The following is a 25,326-nucleotide window of genomic DNA, read 5'->3' as shown; positions in this document are numbered from 1 at the left end:
AGCGAGGGTCTGGGGCGCGCTGAGTGGAGGTCCTTCAGCTGCACTCGGGGAGGGAGGGGCGCGGGTTGACGGCACCTCATTCCGCTTTGGAGATTGGAGAGGGGCTGGGGCGCCTGGGGTTTTCCTCTCCACTGCTGCGTAGAGCAGCGGGAGGAGGGGGAAGGACACGGAGTGACTGCGCCTCGTCCTTTCTGGAGACTGGAGAGGGGCTGGGGCGCGCAGGGTGGTGCTCCTTCGGTTGCTGCACCAGAAGTGTGGGGCGGTGCAGGTGGAGGGTGGTGCACGCGGTTCCTGCTTCTCTTCCGCCAGAGTCGGACCAGGAACCGGGTGCGCTTTGTATTTTGGTTTCTCCTTTGCTGAGACCTGGCTAGGCGCTGGGGCGCTCGCGGTCGTCCTCTGCACAGCTAGGGGTGGGAGGCTAGTGGCTCGGAGTTAGTGCGCCCGGGGCAGAGCAGCATTTGCTGAGAGTCGGGGGCTGGGAGGACTGTAGCTGGAGGAACTCAGCTGTTGGGATGGTTGGAAGCTCTTCCCGGGCCTGGGGAGATGCCCTAGCAGTTCAGCTCCGGAATCGAAGGAGAGAAATCCTGACCGAGGTCCCTAGATCTGAAGGGGGAAAGGCAATACGGAACTGGTTCCTCTGAGGAAGGGCACCCTCCCCTTGACATCCACTTACTGGAAGCCCATCTGGGGCCCTGGGGAACCTTACACTTTGGGAGGATTGAGGGAAAAGGCCTTAACATGGATCAGTAAAGAAAGTCGCTTCCAACTCCAAAATCTTTCGATCCTGGTACGGAGGATAGATGGTATTGGCTTACCCATTCCTCGGAGCTTCAGGAAGGAAGCTCCAGAACCCTGGCAAGAGAGAGACTAGATTCTACTTGGTTTATCTTCCATTTAGGGTGGGGTTGGAGATTTTTAGGTCACTTATTTAACGCAGCTAGGGTGCAGTGACTGGAATCCAGAAGACCTGAGTTCAAATGGGGCCTCAAACACTTAGCAGCTGTATGACACTAGGTAAATAACTTAACTTGGGTTGTCTTCTCTAGAAGTTGGGATAATAGCAGCACACACCTCCCAGAGTTGTTGTGAGGACAAAATAGTTTGTAAACCACTTAGTACAGTCCCTGGAGCATATTAGGTACGTTATAAATATTAACTATCATGATTATTATTATGTCTTCCATTGTCTTCAGCATTATAAAAGTAGGAATGAGGAAGGGAAAGAGAAATAAGGTGGCAGTCATGCCCAGTGCTAGGTGGTGCAATGGATAGGAGCACTGGACTTGGGCTCAGGGAGACCCGAGTTCATTTGATCGGAATAGCTTTGTGACCCTGAGCTTGTTACTTTGCCTAAGCCTGCCTTCTTTCTTCATTTGTAAAATAGCACCCAACTGAGACATTTCTGAAAATCAAATGGGATCGTATTTATGTGTAAATGTGATAACTTACTGTCATATTAAATCCTTACTAACTTTAAGATTAAGGACTATTGTATCCCCCTAAGAAATATTTACCCTCTCTACCTGATGGGCAGCCTGCCAACCATAGGTTTGTCCCAGACTGTGGCTAGACAGAGGTAAGAAGAAGAAAGTTTTTCTCTAGGCCTAGAGAAGTAGAAGTGAACAAAACTGTTTTGGAGCCCTTGTTTTTCCAGGATCATTCAGCCCCTTGTCAGAGTGGTTAATCGTGGATCCCTAAATCCTAAGCTCTTCCCTGACTAAGCTGATGCCTGCCGTGGATGGGCAGAACCAGAAAGGAAATGGGTTGGGCCAGGTTCTCTCATTCCTTGGGTCTTACCTAACTGTGAGACAACTAGAGAAATATCTTTGTCAGTCTCAACAAGCCCAGAGTTTCAATAACAAACACCATTCCCAAGAAGTTAGACTACATGGTGATTAATGGATGTGTTGCCAGAAGCAGTGACAGTAGAGAATGTGGCATGATTTGGCCCAAATTAATTGGACTGTGACATGTTAAACTAGTGGCTGACTGTATGCTGAAAAACCTTATGGGAAAGTTCAGATAACAAAAATGGAAAGCAAAATGATAGAATCTTAGGTATGTAAAGGAAGATCCAAAGAAATCAGATTTTTTTTTTTGTTTGTTTGTTTGTTTGCTTTTGTTTGATAATTAGCTACTTGAGGGGGCATTACGGAGCCTCATTCCCTTAGGCAACCAACCTCACAGCTGAGATTTGCACAAATAAATCTGGGAGTCTATCTGGAATTCTAAATCCAAGCTCAGCCAGGAAAAGACTGCTGTTTACACTTTGCACTGGCATCCCAGGATACTCTCTAAATCCTATAGAAACCAAGTGTTTAAGGCTAAGGAGGAAAGGATATTTGACTCTCTTCCCCATTTTTTGAATATGGACAGTCCATATACTCTAAAGAGTAGAAATCATAAGCCATTTTGGCCCTTTGACCAAGGGCCTGGCCCTTGACAGGATCTGGCCCTTTGAGTACATGTAGCCCCTGATAAGTTAAAAATAATTGCCATGGGAGTTCCAAACTCACCATGAGAAATTTGATTTTTTTTTTTCCTTTCAAATCAATCTTTTGAGAAATTAGGAAAAGGAAATTTTTGATGTGCTCACTCCTTGAGTCTTCCCTTACCTGAGGCCAGGTTGAACTGCTTTGGCCAGCCTCATTCTATTTATGCAATGCTAAGGTATCTGTTTTTTTGTTTGTTTGTTTGTTTTTAGCAATTAAGTTGTGTTTCCTGTCTATTTTTTTTTTTTTAATTCTCTTGGTCTAAAAGTTATTTTTAAAAATGACTCCTAAGTGAGATCTAAAAAGTTAAGTTTTCCACAAATAAGTGCTTCTTAAAAGTATGATTTTATATTTCTCCTTTTATTTCCAGGATTTGGGTGGTTTTTGTCAATGAAATCTTCATGGTGAAATCTTATCCCTGACTATATCACCCATATCTCATTTCTAACATAAGTCAATCCAAAAGTAGAATGGCTACATCAGGAGTTAGTCAGTCAATAAATATTAAGTGCCCATAATGTGCTAGACACAGTGCTAAGTGCTACAAATACAAAAAAAAAGCAGATGTTTCCTGATCTCAAGAGGAGCTCAGAATCTCATACAGGGAGAGACGGAATGTAAAACTATGTACAAACAAGCTTTATATAAGTTAATTTGGAAGTAGTCAACAGGAAGAAGGCCCCAACTTTCATAAGAATTGGGAAATTCTTCCTGTAGAAGATGGAGTTATAGCTGGAATATGAGGAAAGCTAGTCTGAAAGATGGGGAGGTACATCATTAGAGGTCTTTGGGAGTATATAAGAAGATTCTTATTCATATAAATAAATGCAGGACTAAATATTCTTTATTATCCCTTCCAGTGTTGAGATTGTGATTGTGGCTGTAATAAATTAGAGGGGAAATGTGCTTTCTTGTCATTGTTTCCTCAATTTTGTGGTTACCTCTTCAAGAGCCACTTTGGGTTTCTCTTTTTTTAACCATCCTTCCGACAGCTTTATTTGTCGCAAATAACTTGAGAGAAACTTTTTTAAAGGCCCTTGCTGTAATTCCTGTGGCCTAGTAGTTTTGTGAGTCCCCTTCATTAAATCTGGAATTCTCTATAGTTAGTGTTATGAAAAACTGAGAGGATAGTATCTAGGGCCCCTGGAAGATTCCTACTTGGCTGGGTACTGTGTAAACTAAAGTGAACAGAGATGACTAGTATTCTCCAAGAGTTCCCAGCCACCTTCATCTCTTGCTCTTTATATTGTAACCCTTTCTTCCTATTGTAGAAATGCAAAGTAGGATTGGGACTAAAATTGATTTGTGGCCTGTGGTCTGATCTTGCTTAGTCAGCACCCTGATTAGGCTGGGATTGGTGCGTGAGATGACTGGTTGAGTGCCAGTGATGACAGTGCAGAAATGAGAGCTGAATAGAGACATGAAAGAGATGTAGATTGGTACAGGCAACACAAAAGTCTTATCCTGAATCAAGCCAGTCATCATGCTACAAAACTGCCTGAGGTTGGCAGCCCAACACTCACAACAACATATCATCTCCTGTTTCCATGGCCAAAGAGTCTACTGTGCCTTCTTGGAATAAGACTTCTAGTCAAGAACCTCTCTACAATTTATTATCCCAAGTCCTTCCCTGCTAGGCTGATAAACTTTTCTCTGTGGGAACCTAAGCCCTCCCGGGCAGTTTGCCCTGAATGAAGATAAAGATACATAAGGTTACCAGGAAACTAAATGACTACAACTGATTTGTGTCAGCCTATAACTCTGCAGTCTGTTATTCTACCTAACATCTCACTGGATGTTTCAGTGAAGCTTGTTAAGGAATGGACGTACCTTTTCAAGGAATGACAATCTTGCATCCAGGAGATTGGGAGGAGGGGGGGACAGACTTATCTGGAAATAGGAATAGCCTAGGTGGCCTCTAAAAAAACATGGGATTCTAACCCTTCTTGCCCATCCCTGTATTGGGAGAAATCAGCCTGAATCACCATCCTCAAAGAAGAGGAAAGAAACGTTATAATGACTGCTTCATTCCTGTAAGTAGGACATGTTGTTATTTCTTTTTCATTCCCACCCTTTTAATAAACACTCCATTGAATATAGGACCTCTTTCTTGAATATCCAAAGTCACCTGGAGTTTATGGTCCCCCTTCTCCCCAGAGCTGCTCTAAAATGTGATTGCATCTTGTTGACTACGTAGTACTAATTTAGTGACGTTAAGGTTATGATCAAAATGAGAATGTATAGATATATGAGAGCATTCCTTTTAGATCTCTAGGAAAGGAAGGTAATAGGAAAAGATTGTCCCCTGTTGTCTTTTGAGAGTCTGTTATAATAACCGTCAACATCTTGCTCTCTGTAGACTTTTTTGTCCCATCTTATCTATTCCAGTTCCTACTGGCTTTTTAGCCCATCTTTCTCTGGGCTAGGTGATCTTGGTACTTTAAAGTTGTCACATTGTAGAAAGATCACTCACTTTTCAGGAGTAGCTTGGCTCTATGACCCAAAATCATTAGCTGCAAAGATCCCTTTATAAGTCAGTAACCTGAGAGGAAGTCATCTTTCTTTTGGGGCTATGAGCCCTTCCTTTCTAGTAGTTCAGCCAAACAGGAAGTATCCTACAAATTGAAGATCTAGATAAGCTCTTGCTTAAAATCCAGCATTCCACAATATCTCTGCCAAGAAAATCCAAAACAATAAAAGTTAGGCAAACAGCATCCAAGTCCTAAAAGTTAAAGTAAGTGGAATAAAAAGCTTTACTATCAGTAGGGGAAGTACTGTCAATAGGATTGTTTGTCCTCAGTCCTGTTTAATACTCTATGTGAGGCAGCTATGCATTTTACATTGTTTTATTTTAGCCAGAAAGAGAAGAAGCCTCTTGACCAAGACAGTCTCATAGACTAATGTCTCAATACTTTTGAAACAAGGAGAGCCTCCTCCGCTGGCTGAGAAACTTCAGTAGACCCATGGGGTTTTATTTTTCTTAGAAGGAGCAGACATTGTAGTATAGTAAAACCTGAAGCTAGGCTTAAAAGTCAGGAGGATTTGGGTTTGAAATCCACCACTTGAAAATAATGGAAATAGAGGTAGCTAGATAGCACAGTGGATGGAGAACCAGCCATGGAGTCAGGAGGACCTGAGTTCAAATAGGACCTCAGATATTTAGTGCTTCCTAGCTGTGTGACCTTGGGCAAGTCACTTAATCCCAATTGCCTTGCCAAAAAAAAAAAAAAAAAAAGAATGGAAAAAAGAGCAACTACCTCATAGACTTTTTGTGAGGCTTGAGATAGTGTACGAAAAGCATTTTCTGAATCTCAAAACAGATTATTTTTTTATTGTAGTTTCAGTTGTAGATAGAAGTTTTAAAAACAGATTTCTATTTCATAGATGTTCTGCAGGGCTACTCTTGATTTCATCAAGGGACAGAAGAGTTAAGTTCCTACTATTGTCATTGATTAGTACCAGTATCAGTTCTATGAACACTGTTGCAACTATTTAACTGACTTGTTTTGCTGGGCTTCTTAGAAACTACATTTTACTGCTGCTCACATTGGTATGGTTTGCTTTGAATCTTTTGCTTCTTTCCCTCACAATTTGCATCCATACATGATATCCATGTATTGATGCATATAATACTGGTTAGTATCATCTTTATTTGGAGGAAGCTCAGAGTTTAAAGGTCAAGAATAGAATTGCTGTTGTGGGGGCAGATTAAAAAGCATTGGTCAGAATTACTAAATAATTCCTGCATTGGGGAAGCTAGGTGGCACAGTAGAAAGAGCGCTAACTCTGAAGTCAGGAGGACCTGAGTTCAAATCTGGCCTTAGACACTTAACTCTTCCTAGCTGTGTGACCCTGGGCAATTCACTTAACCCCAATTACTTCAGCAAAAAAAAACCAAAAAAAAAACCCAAAAAAAAACATTGCACAAATATATCTATTTCTAAAAAATAAAGGTTAGGTCACAGTGAGCAAAAGAACAAGATGTTAAATTTTACTCTAGCTGACAGTAAGTATAGTGTGAAGAGTAATCCAGCATGCACAAAGTCAGATTTGAATTGGCCTATTTGAATCTGCCATCACAGTTAGTCAGCATAAGTTTATGACTCATGAGTTATTATTGCTGTGTTTATGGCCTTTGACATAAAATGTGAATAATCTTGATTAATCACTTATATGAATGTTAAGTACTATATGTTATTTCACAATAAAAATATAAGCTGATATTCAAGAAAACTGCAATTTTTAAAGTATTGAAGATATTGAAAACAATTCAGTAATTGAAGTGTTCAGTTAAGTTTAAATTTCATAAAAGATTTTATTAGTAGATATCTATATTGCTTTTTTATTTAAGATTTGTGTGGGCTAACATTATAATACATTTTTCATCCATTTTAATAAAATAAGAATTAATAAAGCCTAGATTGTGTAGCTTATTTCATTTAAAGGGGGAGGTCTTGACAATTTATCATCAAGGAGGGGTTTGGAAAACACCTAGAGACTTTCTCAGATCTTTCAACCATTGGTTTCTAGACACTTCATTTTGTTCTCCTGCCTCTGGACACACTTTACTTTATAAGATTGAACATAGTATTAGGTCAAAAAATGAGGATTTTGGACTTCATGATCTCTAAAGTCTCATTCAGTTCTACATTTATGATCCTATGACTATCATTTCCCTAGTTCTAGATTCTATCTTCTTATTGATAGTGCCTTTTGTCTTTTAATTTGGTCCTTTGCAGAGTTGCAAAATAATTCATTGTATTCTTTCTTATAATAGTATTTTACAGAGAAGACTGTTAAATTTATCCCAATCTATCCACCTACCCCTTCCTCTTGTAGATGCATTAATTATATAGCTACTATTTCTCATGCTCCTAATCCTATGCTAGATACTGAAGAGGGGAGAAATGTAGTCTTTTTTTTTTGTAAGGGCATTTACTCTAGATGACATGAAACATAGTAACATGATTAAAGAATACAAGACCACTTGTAATTAGTATACAGCTAATTTTGTATCATTATGGGCTGCAATCAATAGAGAAGCCTTTGTGGAAAAAAGGGGACCTTGAAGGATGAGAAGGATTCATAGATCTTGTAAAAATCCCTTTGAAGCCAGTCTTATTCTTAAATTACATATTACCTGCCCTTTTTTTTTTTTCATTATTAGTTTTTTTCCTGAATCATCTTTATGGAGGTTGTTGTTCCCTAGTTCAGTTGTATCCAACTCTTCATGAGTCCTTGGACCATAGAATATCTAGACCTTCTATTCTCCACTATTTCCCAAAGTCTGTTCAAGCTCATGGACATTGCTTCCATAACACTATTCATCTCATTCTCTGTCATCCCCAATTTCTTTTACCTTCAATCTTAAGCAGCATGAGGGTCTTTTCCAAAGAGCTCTGCCTTCCCATTATGTGGGGAAAGTATTTAATCTCCAGTACTTGTCCTTCTGTTGGGTAGTCTAAATTAATTTCTTCTTTAAGTATTGACTCATTTTATTTCCTTGCTGTCCAGGGGAATTCTCAAAATTCTTCTCCAGCACCATAGTTTGAAATCTTTGATCCTACAGCTCTCAACTTTCCTTAAACTATTTCCTCAACTGACCAACTTTCACAGTTATACATTACTACTAGCATAGCTTTGACATAGCTTTGTCAGCAAATTGATGATTCTGCTTCATAGTATGGTGTCCAAATTTGCAACAGCTTTCCTTCCAAGGAGCAAGCATCTTTTGAAAAAATAATGAGTTTTAAAAAGCCATAGTATCCTCATAAGTATTGAGCAGTATGTAAGGAATAGCTGGGAGGGTGGGGGAAAAGGTGTTTTTTGGAACTTCATATGTTATTTTGGGGTTATAGTCTAGGTTCACAATTATTATATTTCTTGCTCAGTGTGTGGCACAGGTCTTTTTTGCTAGCCTTTTGTTAGTTTTCACTGGCTCTTCATTGTCACTCCTTTAATCCCCAAATGGCTTACCTCTATTGTGTCAGAACAGCATACTGGTTTTGATTGCAATCCTTACTTCAGAATCATTATCAACTTTTTCACAAATCATTACATTCATAAATAAAGCTTGAGCACTTAGTTCCATGCAGGTGATTAGTAAAGATAGTGAGAAATCACTAGATTCAGACCTATTCTCTGAGGAAATGTGGTCTTATCAACTATTCAACAACTGTGCCCAGCTCTGTGCCAAGCAGGATGAAATATACAATTATCTTACATTCACATAATACTAAAAATTTTATGGGTTATTTTACTCACAATAATTCTGTCAAGTAAGTAGTGCATATACTATCCCCATTTATAGATGAACAGATGTGGCAATTCTGGTCCAGTTGGGAGCATAAATCATATATGAAAAAATTAAAGAAGAGTAGGAGGGCAGTAAAATAAAGTGATTCCCTGACCTTATACAGCTTTCTTTGTAGTAAGAGACATAACCCTGTTGGTTTTACCCAGTCAACTACTGAATATTATAAAAGTTCTTTTTCTTTTTTCTTAACTCTTTGATGTTAAATTCTTGGAATTGGCCAGACCTATCCTGATAATCTGGCAGAAATCATGGAAAACCTTCCAAATATTCCTTTGGACCAGGGCCAGACTCTTCACTGGGTTGGGCAGTAAAGTTAGAAAGACTGAATTTCACCTACTAGCAGTATTCTAAAAGAAATATACAATTAACATGGATGGTTTGAGGCCAAAACTCCCTAAATTTTCCCAAGTGACTTGCTTTTCCTTTCCTCATTGTTAATTAGAGCCAAGATCAAGGGGATAAGAGGATTGGGATAGATTTGGATAGAGCTGGAAGGGACTTCCAAAGTCTGCAAGGCATCATTTTAAACTTGAGAAAAGGAAGACTGTAATTTGTAAAGGTATGATCTTGAGCAAACTGACATCAAAAGTAGAATTTGAACCCATGCTCTTGAGCCAGTAATCTTCATTCTGAAACTGGAAGCCATACTCCTCTCCTGATTTGGAACCCTAGATTCAAGTGGATTTGGCAACATTAATTGAGTTGGGAATTAGTCATCTATCAGAATTAATTTTTTTTTTTTTTAACAGATCTAACACTTTGCTAAATGCTGGAGTTACTTCTACTGATCTCACTGATGTGAGTGTTCCTACCAGTAGTACAGATTAGATCCCATTTTTGCCTTCTCTTATGCAGAGATGGCTTGGAGTAAGGCAGTAGCAGTCCTTATTGATGATAGATTCTTTGTCTTGTTTAACTTAACTGAGCTTGTGCCCTGTCTCTTGCTGAAGTTATAAAATAAATTGATTTGGAAATCAGGTGGTCCAACTCCTTTTCTTAGTCTTGCATATGGTTGGAGGAACTGGGGAGCTAGGCCTTCTGCACCTAGAACTTAAAGTAGGCATTTTTTCATCCCTTGAGATGAGGTATCAGACCTAAAGCAAGATCCTTTATAATTCTGACTTTTTGTTTTTATGTTCCTTTGTTTTGAGGAACTTGAAGTTTCTTTTTGTCTATTGATCCTTTGTTTTACCTTGCCTTACTTTCTATTGGTCTTGGGATGGTCTTAAAAGAAGTGAACTTGGCTGGAAACTTTCATGTTGCCATCTTTTGCTAGCAGGCCTTGATCTTCTTTTTCCTTCCTAATCTTTGTCTTATCCTAATTTTCCTGTTTTTTTTGTTTTGTTTTGTTTTGTTTTGTTTTGTTTTGTATTCTAAATGTTCCACTTGTCCCTTCCATCTATTTTTTGCCATCTATTCCCTGTTACTCCCTCAGCTTTGTCAGTCTTTCAGTACAGTTTTGTGAACACTACATAAAGACTGTAGAGAATGGTTGACAGAATATATTTCTTTTTCTTGCTCAGTATGGTGTATAACTTATACAAGCTAGCATTTATATAGCACTTTAAGGTTTGCAACGCACTTTACAAATTTCTCATTTTATCCTTTCAACTTCAAGGTAGGTACTATTATTATCCTTGTTTTACAGATGCGGAAACTGAAGTAGACAGAGATTGTGACTTATTCAGGGTCACACACTCATTAAGTGTCTATAGAGGAGTTTGCACTCAGGAATTTCAGATTCCAGGCCTAGCACTAATAATGTCAGTAATGTTAAATCCCAGAATGAGATGAAACTGGTGAATAGACTGCCACATTTCCCTGTCATTAGAGGTCTTTAAACAAAAATTAGAGGATCACCTTTTGGTTGTGCTAAAGAGGAGAGTTCTTATTCCAATATGATTTGTACCAGATAGCTTTTGAAGCATCTTTCAACTCTGAGAGTCTGCAAAAACAAAGACATGAACTTAGATCTTAATGACTTTTCTAAATCTGGTGATTCACTGTTGCACTGAGATGGAGAAAGGTAGGGTTTTAAGGCAAAAAAGCTTACCTAACAGGATTTTACAGTTGCCAAATGTTGAAAAGCCCCTTCCTAAATTGTAAATGAGAAAGGTTCAGTGACCTTATCAAAATCTAGGGAGGTATATTTTATTGTATCTTTCTTGTCATCATCTCCAAGATAGCTCAAAATTGTCACCTTACATGCATCATACTGTGTGCTTCTACTAACTAGATCAAGAGATATTTGCAAATTGATTTTTCACCCCATTCATTAATTGTCTATGAGCTCTTGGCTAGAACATTTAAGGTTATCTGAAAAGCTTCGTGGTTCCTAGTTTTCCCTGGCTTTTTTGAGCTATGCCCTAAGCAACATAGGGATCTCAGTCAAATCAAGAGGTAACTAAATAGGCTCAGAGATTCCCAGAAGAGAAATTTGGATGCTTTGTTGATCAAATTTCCTTAGTTACTGATCCCTTGGGGTATACCCTGACTGATTCTGCTAAACTGGGCTGTGTACTTAGGGGGAAGGGGGAGAGAGTCAGATTCTTTGCCCTCCCATCCAGATCTCAGTGTGGTTCCAAAGAACTTGTAGCATCTCTTGCCTTATTCATAGTATCTAGTGTTCTAGTATCTAGTAGGCAGCCAGTTAATACTTGATCATTTAACTGATTCAATGCAATTCTGCAAACATTCATTTACTGATGTCTCCTTTGTACTGAATTCTGTGTTTGGCTATATCAAAGGACATTCAGTTGATGAAGACCTAGACTCAGCTTTCATGGAATTTGGTCTAGTTCAGACACAATAAGATGAATAAATAGAATCAAAATAGAATATAAAATTGTATGAAATGAGGCTAGAAAAGTAAATACTTTTGATTACCTGGCCATGGGATTTGAATTTTATTTCTTAAAGCTGGAATGAATCATTGAAAGGTTTTGAGCAGGGAAATAACATGCTTTCAGAAGCCTAATTGGATAGCTTGTGCAGGAGAGATCGAAGCAGGAAGATCCTTTAGGAATCTATGTCATAAGTTCAGGTGAGAGGGGAGGTATTGAATTTACAAAGGGCCAAAGTGGAACCTTCCATTGCCACTTAAGATTTACCAGTGGTACCTTGTCATTTTCACCTCTCTGAACTTCTCTGTTCATCTGTGAAATGGGGGTGTAGGGCAGATGACTTATAAAGCTGTGATTTTTTTTTTTAATTTTAATAGCCTTTTATTTACAGTTTATATGTATGGGTAGCTTTACAGCATTGGCAATTGCCAAACCTCTTGTTTTCCTCTCCTTCCCCCCACTTCCTCCCCCAGATGGCAGGATGACCAGTAGATGTTAAATATATTAAAATATAAATTAGATACACAATAAGTGTACATGACCAAACCGTTATGCTATACAAAAAAGAATCGGACTCTGAAATGAAATATTGTACAATTAGCCTGTGAAGGAAATCCAAAATGCAGGCAGGCAAAAATATAGGGATTGTGAATTCAGTGTAATGGTTCTTGGTCATCTCCCAGAGTTCTTTCGCTGGGTGTAGCTGATTCAGTTTATTACTGCTCCATTGGAACTAATTTGGTTCTTCTCATTGCTGAAGATGGCCAGGTCCATCAGAATTGGTTATCATATAGTATTGTTGTTGAAGTATATAATGATCTCCTGGCCCCGCTTGTTTCACTCAGTATCAGTTCATGTAAGTCTCTCCAGGCCTTTCTGAAATCATCCTGTTGGTCATTTCTTACCGAACAATAATATTCCATAATATTCATATACCACAATTTATTCAGCCATTCTCCAATTGATGGCATTCATTCAGTTTCCAGTTTCTGGCCACTACAAAGAAGGCTGTAAAGCTGTGATCTTATGATGAGGTGAAGTAGAATGGTAGCAGTAGACATGAAGAGAAAGAAGTGGATATAGGGGGACTTTATGAAGAAATCTCGGGAATACAGAAATTGGGAATTCATTAGGTGTAAGGGATGAGGGAGTCAGTCTCTAAAAATCTCTAAAAATATTATGTGCCTATTATGTGCCAGACACTGCACTAAGAGCTCTGTGAGTACAAAAGGGCAAAAGACAGACCTTGCTTTCAAGGACTTGACAAGTCTAACAGGGAAGGCATCATGCAAATAAAAATACCAACAGGCTTTATAGAGGATAAATGTAACAGAGGGAAGGCACTAGAATTAAAAAGAGTTGGGAAAAATGTTTTATATAAGATAGCAATCCAGAGATGGGGGACAGCCAGAGAAAGTATATGGAGCTAAGAGATGGAGTATCATAATTCTGGAAAAGCAAGATCAAAGAGTTCATGACAAGTAGTAAGATGTAAGAAGACTGGAAAGGTAGGAGGGATACGGGGTTATAAATTCTAGAGAATTTTGTTTTTGGTACTGGAGGCAATAAGAAGCCAGTGAAATTTATTGAGGTTATACACCTAAGTTATAATTTTGAGAGACCAGGAAGATAACGTTACCTTCTATACTGTTTTGTTAGGAGTTACAGAAGTCAAGGGTGTGGTGTTCTCTTCTTTAAAATATAATGTTCTCTCTGAGCAGGTTTCTTGGGGAGGTTGCCTAGAGCCAGCCTTAGTTTCAGTTAAAAGAATTAATCACTCCAAATGCAGCCAGGTGTTAAAAGTTCAGATCTTTTATTGCTTCCTCCAAAATAGCCCTGTTAGTTTTCTTAGAGACTTATCTCTCTGCTTGGTTCCAAGAGCTCTTGCTGCTAATCTTTTGCCTCTGCCAGCTTCAGCTTCTCTTCTTTCAAAGGTCTCCAGCCAGCACCAAGGTGAAAGTTGGAATGAATCTGTCTTGCCTCCGAGAGAGGACTTCAATCTCCCAGAGTGCTCTCTGTCTGTCCCCGAGTACCTCTGTGTCTGTCCCAGAGTGCCTCTGGCCCTAAGAGCTTCTTGCTTATATGAGCTCTCTAAACGTGTGAACACAAACATTGTTTCTATCAGTTCCACTTAGTACCTTGTTTCAAGTTCTGGCCCATAACATCTCCTTGTAAGATCTAAATTAGATAATTATTGTTTCTATCAACTCTAATGAGTTAACACTTTGTAAGGATTCCAACAAGGATTTAGGGGAGAAAGATGAATTCTGTTGTGGGCATACTGTACATCTTGTTTGAGATGTCTGAAAGGTAGCTGGAGGTGTGAGATGAGAAGTCAGCAAGCAGTAAAATTGGCACAGGTTGAATAAGTTTGAGAATCATCAGCATAGAGATAGTGACTGAATCCATGGGAGCTGATGAGATCACCCAGTTTAGTGGTAAGAAGGGAGAAGAGGACTCAAGATAAAATCCTGTGGAACAATTAGGGTTTGAGGTCATAGTGTATATGAAGATAGAGCAGAGGAGCCTGAAAAGCAATCAGGTAGAAGAAGAACCAAGAGGACAGACTGGTATCCCAAAAACCTAGAGAGAAGAGGGTGATCAACAATGTCAGGCTGCAGAGATTGAGGAGAATAAAGCTCAAGAAAAAGCCATTGGATTTGGCAACTAAGATCTCAGGGGTAACTTTGGAGAGAGAGCAATGGAATGATGAAGTCAAAAACTGGACCTTAAAGAGTGAAAGGAAAGGAAGTGGAAGCATCTGTTGAAGGGTGACCTTCTCATGATAATTTGCCACAAAGGGTTGAAGGATAGAGAATGATATGGAGATGGAAGGGCTGAGGGAGTGTTGGTTCACTGTGACTGAAGGAGCTCCGCAGTTACCTGCCTCCTCCTTTGTAACCTTCTCCCAACTTTTCCTGGAAAATAGAAGACAATGAAGTGATGCCTCCTAACCAGGAGGATGACATCACTCCACAACCCATTACATACTAACTTCAACAGGTGTGTTAAAAACTGAGGTTCAGAGCTTTAAATCTTAGATTGTCCTAATGGAGTAGTCTCAGCCTCCAGAAGTTTATTGATATTTCCTCTTTTCAATAGGATCCTAGAAGAGTAGCCTTGCTCTCTAATCAAGATAGTAGCTTCCCTCCATATCCCATCCTAGCTGGGGATTCACTTTCCCCCCATTCACCTTGCCCATTCTTCTGTGATATCTTTAAACAAACATTTATTAAGAACCTAATTTGTGCAACACCTTTTATTAACATTGAGAAAAACAAAGTTTAAGACATACTTCCTCCTTAAAGGAATTTAAAATCTAGAGTAATAAGAAACAGCTGTAAGCAGTATTACATGAAAAGTGTTATGTGAGGTGTGAAGGCAAAAGTTGTTCCTCATTGAGACATAAAGGAAGAATTAATGGAGGAAAGAATATTTGAATTGGCATCTAAAGACTTAGTAATTCAGCAGGTTAAGAAATGTTGAACCAGGTGATCTTTGAAGTCCCTTTCAATTCTGTAATTGAATACTGTGATTTAGAACAATATACAAATACAAAGTGTCTTTGATCCTTCTAAAGATGAAGGCATTCAAGAATGATGAAACCTGCCTGGTTTGGGGCTTTCACATCAGGCTGGCCTAGGGCATGTTCTTTCTCAGTCTTGTCTTTTTGTAATTTCCATGGGGTGCTTTGGTACGCTGCCCACTGTGATAGCCTGGGGTGTCAATTAGCTCAAATCCTCAGAAAAAAGGAATAGATTTTTGTTAATTGAAAAACTTCCTTTATTCCCTCCTTTTTTTAAAGAATGAAGCGTCCAATTTTGTGCCAGGAAAATGTATTGTCTTTTACACAACTTTGCAAGCTTCCTTTTATTAGATAAGAATTGCATAATATAATGTGTTTTTCTTTTTCTCTTGACTCCTAGAAGCCCAAAACTCTTAATATAAGATATAACTCATTCAGGGTGCCTGTTAACATTTTTTTTCTTCCTCTTTGAACTTTTGGTATGTTTTTTATTTTTGTATTTATCAGTCAATCATCATTTCAGGTCATCAAAGGACAATGTACCTCATATACAATATGCATAAAAAGATTGAAACATATACCATTGTACATAAAAAATAGAATAAAAAAATCTTCAAATAGATATATAATCCAAAAAGGAAAAGTGGACTGGTTTGTAGCTAGGTTGAAGCAACAAGTATTTATTAAATACTGGGAAAAAATGGGAACTTAATAAGATCACTTAGTATGGGGAGAAAAGAAAGTCCCAGATAGATCCTTAAAAGAACATTTTCAGGACATTAAAGCGTGAACATCCAGCAAACTAATGGTCAGATGGGAGGGGAACAGTTTTAGGAGAATCCAAGGGGTGAAAGTATCCAGAAGACAGTCAAACAATAAACATGTATTAAGCACTTACTATGTGCTAAGCAGTTTTAAGTGATAAGGATACAAAGAAAGGCAAAAGGCAGTACCTGTTTTCCAAGAGCTCACAGTCTACTGGAGGAGATTGCATGCAAACAGCATCCAAACAAGTTTGATCAAACAGGATGAAGAGAATCAATAGAGAAGGCAGATCATGAAAAGTTTCCTTTGGAAGGTGAGGTTTTATCTGGGACTTGGAAGCTAGTGGGTGGAGATGAGGAAGGAGGAGAGCCTTGTAGGCATAGAGGACATTAAATAAAATTATACAGAGTTGGAAAATGGAGTCTTGCTTTTGAAAATCAAGAAGATCAGCATCTGGATCACAGAGTCCATGAGGGGAGTAAGGTTATTAGAAGGCAAGGCGGCTGGGTTAGATGGGGACTTGGAGGTGACATGGTCAAACCTTGTTTTAAGAGGGTCACTTTGGGCCAGAACAGAGAGAGACTTGAGGCAGGCTGTTATGTGTGTGTGTTTGGAAGGGGGGGGGGGGCGGAGAGGGGAGGGTGCACCAGAGTTGTGGTAGTGTTAAGAGGAGTGAAAGGAATACCTGAGAGATGCTGCAACAGTCAGCAGGCCTTGGCAACAAATTCCATTTGAGAGGGTGAGTATGATGGCTACATTGGAGCCCAGGAAGAGGATTAGAAAATCATCAGCACAGCGATAACTGAATTCAGGAGAGTTTAGGAGATCACCATGTGAAACAGGACAAAGGATTGGGCAAAGGAGACTAGAGGAACAGTCTAATAGGTAGGAGAACCAAGAGAGAATAGTATCCTGAAAATCTAAAGAATACAGAGAGAGTCTCGAGGAAAGGGAGACTGACAGGGTCAGAAGTCAAAGAGAATGAGGATTGAGAAAAGGCCATTAAACTTTTCAATTGAGAAATCTTTAATAACTTTGAAAAGATTGGTTTCAGTTGAATGATGAGTTCAGAATCCAGAATATAGAGAATTAAGAAGAAAGTGAGGAAAGGAAGTGGAAATTCCATTTGCAGGTGGTTTTTCTCAAGGAGTTTTAGCTGCAAATGAGAGGGAGAGGTATGAGACAGCTAACCAGGATGAGTAAACATGGACATGATTGTGGGCAATAGAGAAAAAGTTATAGACAGGGAGAGACTGAAGGAAAGATTGAGTGACAGAAGGCTCAGTTTGATTAGAAGGGACAGGATTGAATGAGATCCCTTGTACAAAGAAAAAGATTTACCTAGGTGAGGAAAAGGGCTTCCCCATTATGTTAGACATAACGTTAGTGAAGTCAGAGAAAGTAGTAGAAGGCATTTGAGAAGTACGAGTTTAAGAAGAACGGGAGAAGAGGAAGCTCAGAGTGAATGGCCTTAATTTTTTTTTTTTTTTCAGGCAAGGATCTCAATTGAGAAAAAAAGAATTGGGGGGACTAGCTATAAGAGATTTGAGGAAGTATGAAAAGGTTTGAAAAAGCTGCTCTCTTGAGTAAGATTAGTAAATCAATTAGAGAGGTATAAAAGGACTGCCTTTCTGTACTGAGGACTCAGTTGAGATTGCATAAAGTAAATTGTGGCTAAAAAGTGCCAATTACTGATGCAGAGAAGTCAAGAAGTTTGACGATTGAGAAGAAGACATTTGATTTATCATTTAGGAAATTATTAGTAATTTTGAAAAGACCAGATTTAGTTAAATAATAAGGTAGAAAGCCAGATTGGAAAGAGGGAGGAGAGAAAAAGGTACCACACACACACACACACACACACACGCACACGCGCGCGCGCGCGTGTCCGTGCAAACATTATTTATTTTTAAGGAGTTGGCAGAGAAAGGAAGGAGCAATATAGGCTGATAGCTGTAAGGACAGTAGGATCAAATGAGAGTCTTTCTAGAGTAGAGGAGACGTGACATATTTTTAGGCAGCAGGCAAGAAACGAGTAGGTAAGAAGAGATTAGATTAAGAAGAAGGAATGGTAACCAAAGCCATGAATGTGATAAAGGGTCTTTCTTGGGGTGTTGACTTAGAAAGGAATAGTCCAATTTTTGTTCCCAAAAAGGTAATAGAGGAAAGGCAGAACCTTGGAGGTCATTAGGTAATAGGTCCCTAGGATCCCCAAGGATCTATATAGATCCCATCAGTATTCATAATCTCTTTACAAACACAATTCACAGCTTTGCTAGCTATTTACAAAATTTATGATGTGACAGGGCAACTAGCTTGTGATATCTGAACACTGTACTAGCCTGGTTCTTATGCATTCTATCACCAAGTCAATACTCAGACCTTTCTAAATGACTAAGAATTGCCATGTTGGCTCTTTAATGGCAAGCCTTCAACAACTCAGTATCTCTTCTTCACAATGAGGAGGCATTAGAAGATTTTAGGGAAGCCAGCATAAAACCTAAAAAAACAAAATTTCTGTTTATACATATCAGAGTATGTGATAGCTTTCCAGTATATCTCTTTAAGCCCCAGTATTTTTGTCCATCTTCCATGATAGTCCCATTTTAGTCCTCAAGCAAACATGGACTGTGAATGCCACTTGGTTTAATTGATATAGAGATTTGTGATTCAGATACAAGGAGATTTGGTACAATTTTCTCTTCTCTAAGGATTTTGGCTCATGCTAATCTCCTGGAAAGTCACAGTAGATCCAAAAGGAATGGTAAGATGAGTTCTTATCTTTCATATTCAGTTATTCCATACATGATCATTTTTATGAGCAAATTTGTTTTCAGTCCTGGATTCATATATAATTTTTTTTTAATGTCGAGATCAGTGTAATTTTCTTCCTCCAGAAATATATTATGTCTTCTTGGTCACTGAATAAAGCTTTCACATTTATGGTGTGAACAACCATATTAAAGTCTAAAGACTTTTTCTCTTAACACTTTCCTGCCTTTCCATTCTTCTGCCATTATCACAGTAGAAACCAGAAGAGGGCCACATTAGACTGAAGTCTATTTTGTATTTTCTTTTGTTTCTTAAGTTGCTGACACAAAAGTATTTATTAATGAAGTTTGCACATATTGGCATAGTCTTTAAAACCCAAAGTCACCTGCATGCCATAGTGCATTAAGACTTTGGGGAGTTTAATACTTAAAAAAAATTAAAACACAAGTATTTCCTATCAACATTTTTTCCTTGAATTGGAGAAAAAGAGTAGTTCTGTGGCTTCATAATTTCCCAAGAATTTTGATTTATCTTCCCTGGACCTCAGAGATTGGCATTTAGTAGTGCCAGACTGTTTCTTTTTCTTTCTTTCTTTCTTTTTTTAATTATGTTTTTCAGAGGATACTGTGGTTCCTAAGCTATTTCTTTTTTACTTGGTTTTTTTAATTAGTTGTTCACATATCTTAATTTTTTTCTCTAAATTTTTCAGTCACTTGATTTTGTTTTAATATTTTTTGTCTCATAAAATTATTTTTCTTTTTGCTCTTTTCTGATTTTCAAGAAGTCCATTAATTAGGCTTACCACTTTTTCTTCTAAATTGTTTATCCTCCTAATTCTTTCCTCCACAGCTTTTATTTTATTTACTTTCTTTTGTCTTCTTGATATTCATGTAGTCCTTATGGAAAATTCATTTTTCCCCCTTTGAGTCCCTGCTTGTTGTAGAATTACTTTTACCATTTTAAGGTTCTTTAAAAGGTACAAAAATTTTTAATATTAACTGGGTGTCTCTTCTCTCTAACTTTAGTCCTTAACTAGGGCTTGTATCTGGGCTTATGAATGATGGTCAACTCTTATCTGAATCACCTGGATTTTTGTTCAATCTTCACTTCCCAGAGTCAGTCCCCTTGGATTTTTTGCAGTTCAGAGAGCTGTATCTTTAGGATGCTCTAGAATGTTTTAGGACAGAGTAATAAAGACCTCTGGGTACCTGAACTTTCTCAGATTAGTTGCTGCTGCTCTGGAGTTAACAATGTTTCTACCCTAGGGCTTTTTCAGGAGAGCCTTCTACTTTTGCTGCCTCTAAACACAGAATCCTGCAAGTCATAGATGTCTGATTAGTATGTGATTTTACTGGTAGACTCCCAACTTAACTAACTTCTGCTTGTTTATGGACCTCTTTCTGTTGTCTATGGCCTAGCCAATTCTCATTGGATGTCTCTATTATTTTTCATTCTGCTTTAAATTGTGGAGTAGGCTTGAGAGAGCTTGATCTCCCACTGTTCAGGTAGTCATCTTGGCCAAAAGTTTGAATAGTTTGCTTATGAAGTTGGAATGGCCTTGCAAAAGCACATTGGTCCAGGTACCTTATCATGTGTCAGATGGCTGTGTTGTCAGGAGAGTATTTTTAACATCAGTGCATTATGCAAGGCCTGTAAGCCTACTTCACAAGCGATTGGAATGCCCCCTGCCCACTGGTTTAACTTCCTTTATAGGTTTGACCTACAGTTTTTGCTGCAATAGTAGCCCATGATGTGAATCAAGTCATGAAGTTCCAAGTTCAATAAGACGGAGTGTTTTCTTCATTTCTTCACACTCTTAATTTCTGCATTAAAGGTCCCCTTTCTTGCTACATCAATACTACCTTTGTCATTGTCAGCTGCAAGTAGAGAATGGATTAAATGAATCTGTATACTAGAAAAGGGCCAACATGAGGTTTTGATGGATGACCCTGCTAAATGAAGTATATAAACTGCAGCCTGGCATTAAGAGGCTTCCACAATCTGCTTTGTCCATGGACTCTGGGCTCTAACCAAATTCAACCACTCATTGCTCCCCATAAAAATCTAGGGCTTTCCCTGTTTCTCACGCATTGTCCTTCTCTCTCCATTGGCTTGGTGAAATCTTACTCATCCTTCAAGTTCTAATACCTCCCTGATTTCCCCTCACAACTGAACCGCTGTACTACATTGTATCAAGTAATATAACATTTTTAAGTTCTTTGCAAATGTTAAAGTACTATATAAATGTCAATGTTATATAAACATGTCTCTTATCCCATATTGTCTTGTATGTGTTCCTGTTTTATTTTTCATGCTAGACTCTACTGTAGTCTTATTCTAGTGCCTAGTGATTGAATAGTGAGTGATATAGCTTAGAATTCCTGAGAGTTAAACTGAAGAAATATAAGCTCTGGCAAGTTCTGCCATCTTTAAGAGATACAATTCTAACAACAAGTTATGTCTGCTATCCAGACTATCTAAGCACAGAAATGCATATTACGAGACTCATTAATTCTTTGGCCATAAAGCAAAATTATAAAATGACCTTCATTCCTCTCTGACTCTTTTCTATTTCTGCATTCCAGGTGATACAGAGTATTAAGAATTACTCAGTTTGTAGACTATAAGCACTCAATCTCTTAATGTAACATCTTTATCCGATAATCAGTAAATCAACATATACTTGGAAGAATTAAATCATATCAATATTGACATTTTCTATATAAATAAAACTATAAGGCATAAGGAAATTGCATCCTTGTGGAAGGATGAGTTAGATTCTTCTTGGAAAAGCAAGTAAAGAAGTTGGAAGAGTTGATTTTATCCTGTCCAAAAGCAAGTAAAAATATCATTTCATGGAACACTTTGTCATCTTGGTTTGTGGTGCCCATGATTTGCAAAAGCAAAGACTACCATGATGATAATTATAGTTTACTTATCAATATCAGGACCAGATCCTGAAAAGTTTAATTAACTTGATGAATAGGCTTGCCAAATTAAATCAATCTATTTTTTTTTTTTAATACTCAGAAACTCCAGTGTAAAGGTTAGTAGGGGAGAACAGCCAAAAAAAAAAAATGAGAAAATATGGCTCAGGACCAAGGAATCTAAGGCCTTAAATAGAATTCTTCCTTTAAGAAAAGTAAAGAAACAGTATACATGGTAAGCATCAAATAGCATCACACAAAAAAAAGTAAAATTAACAGGAAATGAATGATTTCTAAATTACTTGTCTGAGAAGTATTCTCCAGTAAATAAATAAATGGTCAAAGGAGATGAGCAAGCAGCTTTCAAAAGAAGAACCCAAGCTATCAATAACCAGATGAAAAAAATCCTCCATATTACTAATCGTTACAGAAATACAGAACACAATAATTCTGCAGTTCTATTTTACACCATTCAGATTGTCAAAGATGACCCAAAAAGGAACATGACAGTGTTTAGAAGTGCTACTCAAGTACAAGTGCAGTGTTGATGGAGCTATGAATAAGTACAACCATTCAGGAAAAAAAAAATTGGAATTGTACCCAAAAGTCACTCACTAAACTGCATATTCTTTGATCTAGGGATATCACTTACAACCCAATAAGCAGCACTTTTGATTGAAACAAAGAACTGGAAATAAAAAAAGATAGGAGTCAATTGGGGAATAACTGAATGGTTTATGTTATTTTGCCATTCTGTGGCAATTTTAGAATGTCATTCTGTCATAATAAATGACATATTTTCGATTCAGATAAACCTAGCTAGAAGAGAACCAAAATATATAAGTACTGACTACAATAAAATGAAAGAAAACAGATTTGGAATTAGAGATATGATCAATGCCAAAGTTAATTATGATTTCAAAAAAACCCTTCCTTTAATTTAGCAGAGAAACAAGAGATATAGGAGGTACGGACATATGTTAAATTTCTTTTTCTTGACTCCTTTTTTGAGATGGCTTGCTTCTCTCTTGCTGACAAAGATCCATGCTATGGTTTTTCCAGTGGTAATACATAATTGTAAGAGTTAAATTATAAGGAAAACTGAGCACCATTTGGATTGTGCTGCTAAAGAAGAAAGATTTTTGAGAATCCCTTGGACAGCAAGGAAATCAAATCAGGCAGTACTTTTTTAAAAATTAAGTCAAAGTATCCATTGGAAGGACAAATACTGAAGCTGAAATTTAACACTTTGGCCAACATAAGTCTTGTTGGGAAAGATTAAAGGCAAAAGAAGGCAGTAGAGAATGAGAGGGATAGTCTCATGGAAGCAATTAACATGAGCCTAAAAGATTTCAGAAGATAGTGGAGGACAGAGGGCCCTAGTGTGCAAGGGTCCATGGGGTCACAAAGAGTTTGACATGATTGAACAACAGGTAGCTGCTTTCTAGTAGGTTAGGAAATGGTGAGTAGTGAAAGTGATTCGGAAGGAAGGAATAAAAGAATGAATGAAAAAAACTTTGAGTGCTGTATTTTTGGTGAACTTTACATCCACTAAAATGAGCGCTTCTATTTAGACAGTAAAATGGAGAGTTATACATAAAACTGAAACTCTCTTTATAGTTTATGCATATATATATATATATATACATAGAACTATACTATGCACTGGGACCACACATTTTTAAAATTGAGACAGCCCCCTCTATGTAGGAGCTCATATTCTCATACAAGATAAACAACATTTGAGAGAGAGTTCAGCAGCAAGTCAAAGTGAAAAGTCTTGTGATTGTTCAGGTATGGTCGAAAAGCAGGTAGCATTTTATCTATTTCATGTCATTTTACTTGACAGAGCCACATGATTTTTGAAGTTGAACTATTTGATAAATGCTAAGCACTTACAAGTCCCTGCAAAGATGAAGAACTTTGTCTTCTACATCCTCAGTAGTTGTTTCCTACCAAGCTGTTCTTATCTGCCTTATAAGGAAAGAAGGAGCTGTAACAACTGTGGAGGTATAGGTTCTATCTTCAAAAACTATTTTCTAGGACCAGACAAGAAAAGGTCATCAGTGAAATAAACCCCAAAAAGGAGAAAGACGCTCAGGAGATGACAAAGACAGGGAAGGCAATTTTGTTATTTTGTGTTATATTTAATACAGACTTTTAAATATTTATGTAAGCAGATTTGTAGCTGGAATATAAAATGCTTTTCAATCTTTATTAAAATATTCATAGTTGATTTTTATGTTCAAAATAAAAATGAAAATTTTAAAATAAAATAAATCATCTGGATAGTCACATCATTGACTTATTATAGCAACGATAAAAATTAGCACCAAATTAGAAGAAAGAGATGAGACATTATGGTGTGCAATTAAAAAGAAACACAAGCCTAACCTATCTAAAAAATCTTTTGACTCCAAAAAGTGAGAAAAGGAATGCATGAATTGACATCATCATGGTCTCTCATCACCATCTATTGATAAAATATAAAGCAATTGCCACAATGTAGAGACCAAAAGATCCTATACACTATCTCACCCAGCAGACATCTGACCTGTTGATAATCTGAAAGCAATATCCAGACTGATTTAAGATATAAATTCACTTGGATAATCTTATGGAGAATAATGGTGGAAAATTTTGAACACTATCACTTTATGGGATTAAGGAGCAATTCAGAGAAGAACAGTTTTTAGAAAGCTTCGCTTAATACTTGTTCAAACCAGGTTATCCAAAGAGTATTTGATGAAGCTAGAAGCTTCAAACATTTAAAAAAAAAAGAAGAAAAGAAAATCTAAAGCCATCATATTTGGATTCTCTCTTGTCTTTGATGTGAGGCACTTTAAACAAAGTAAAGAAGGGGAGGCAGCTAGGTGGTACAGTAGATAAAGCGTCAGTCCTGAAGTCAGGAGAATGAGTTCAAATCTGGCCTCAAACACTTAACACTTCCTAGCTGTATGACCCTGAGCAAGTCACTTAACTCCAATTGCCTCAAGGGAAAAAAAAGAAAGAAAGAACAGCTGAACCCAGCCAAATATATGCAAATGTATATGTATGTTGAGAAATCATAATGGCAGTGATGTCCAAACTGCATGTGATAATATGGAAGCCTCTTTTTTTTTTTTTTTTTTTTTGACAACAAAAGTTGTCACTCCCTAACACTTCTCATGATAATCTATGAAAATCACATTCTTAGTTCAAATTCTGTTCAAATAAAATAAAAAATATCAGATTTTATGATAGCACAAAAATACATGCAGATTTATTGAAAAAAATCCTTTATAATTTTCATGTTTATAATTTATAAACATAGTATATGAATGATATTGTTTGTAAGCAAATCAAAATAATGGATGTTGCTACTCATAACTATTTTTGAATACTACTAATTTTGTTTACATAATAGCTATCATAAAAAATTGTCACACAAATAAATTATAGCAATTGATGACAAAAAATGTGTGATTTTTATAAACCAATCTTAGGAACTGTGTGATGGATTTGGATTGTTTTTTTGGTTTGATTTTTTTTTTTTAAACTGAACTTGTGCCTTCAAATGGTTTAAGGAAACATCTTCTACTAATATATCAACATCTGCTTCTCAGCTTAAAATCATAGATTTGCTACGAACACCAAGGGGTTAAGAATTGCCAAGGGTCATATAGCTAGTCTTTTTCAGTGACAG

The 25,326-nt window shown here is 37.5% G+C and overlaps 1 protein-coding gene across 5 annotated transcripts in view; it reads left to right on the top strand.

The window, feature by feature from the left end:
- HSF1 (heat shock transcription factor 1) overlaps positions 1 to 25,326 on the top strand; it is a 56,044-nt gene that overhangs the window by 604 nt on the left and 30,114 nt on the right. The gene's annotated exons all lie outside the window — the stretch shown is intronic.

Source organism: Antechinus flavipes, chromosome 1 (assembly GCF_016432865.1).
Source record: "Antechinus flavipes isolate AdamAnt ecotype Samford, QLD, Australia chromosome 1, AdamAnt_v2, whole genome shotgun sequence".
Taxonomy (NCBI): Eukaryota; Metazoa; Chordata; class Mammalia; order Dasyuromorphia; family Dasyuridae; genus Antechinus; species Antechinus flavipes.
Note: the sequence above shows the minus strand (reverse complement) of the source record. Positions and strands in the feature narration are given on the sequence as shown.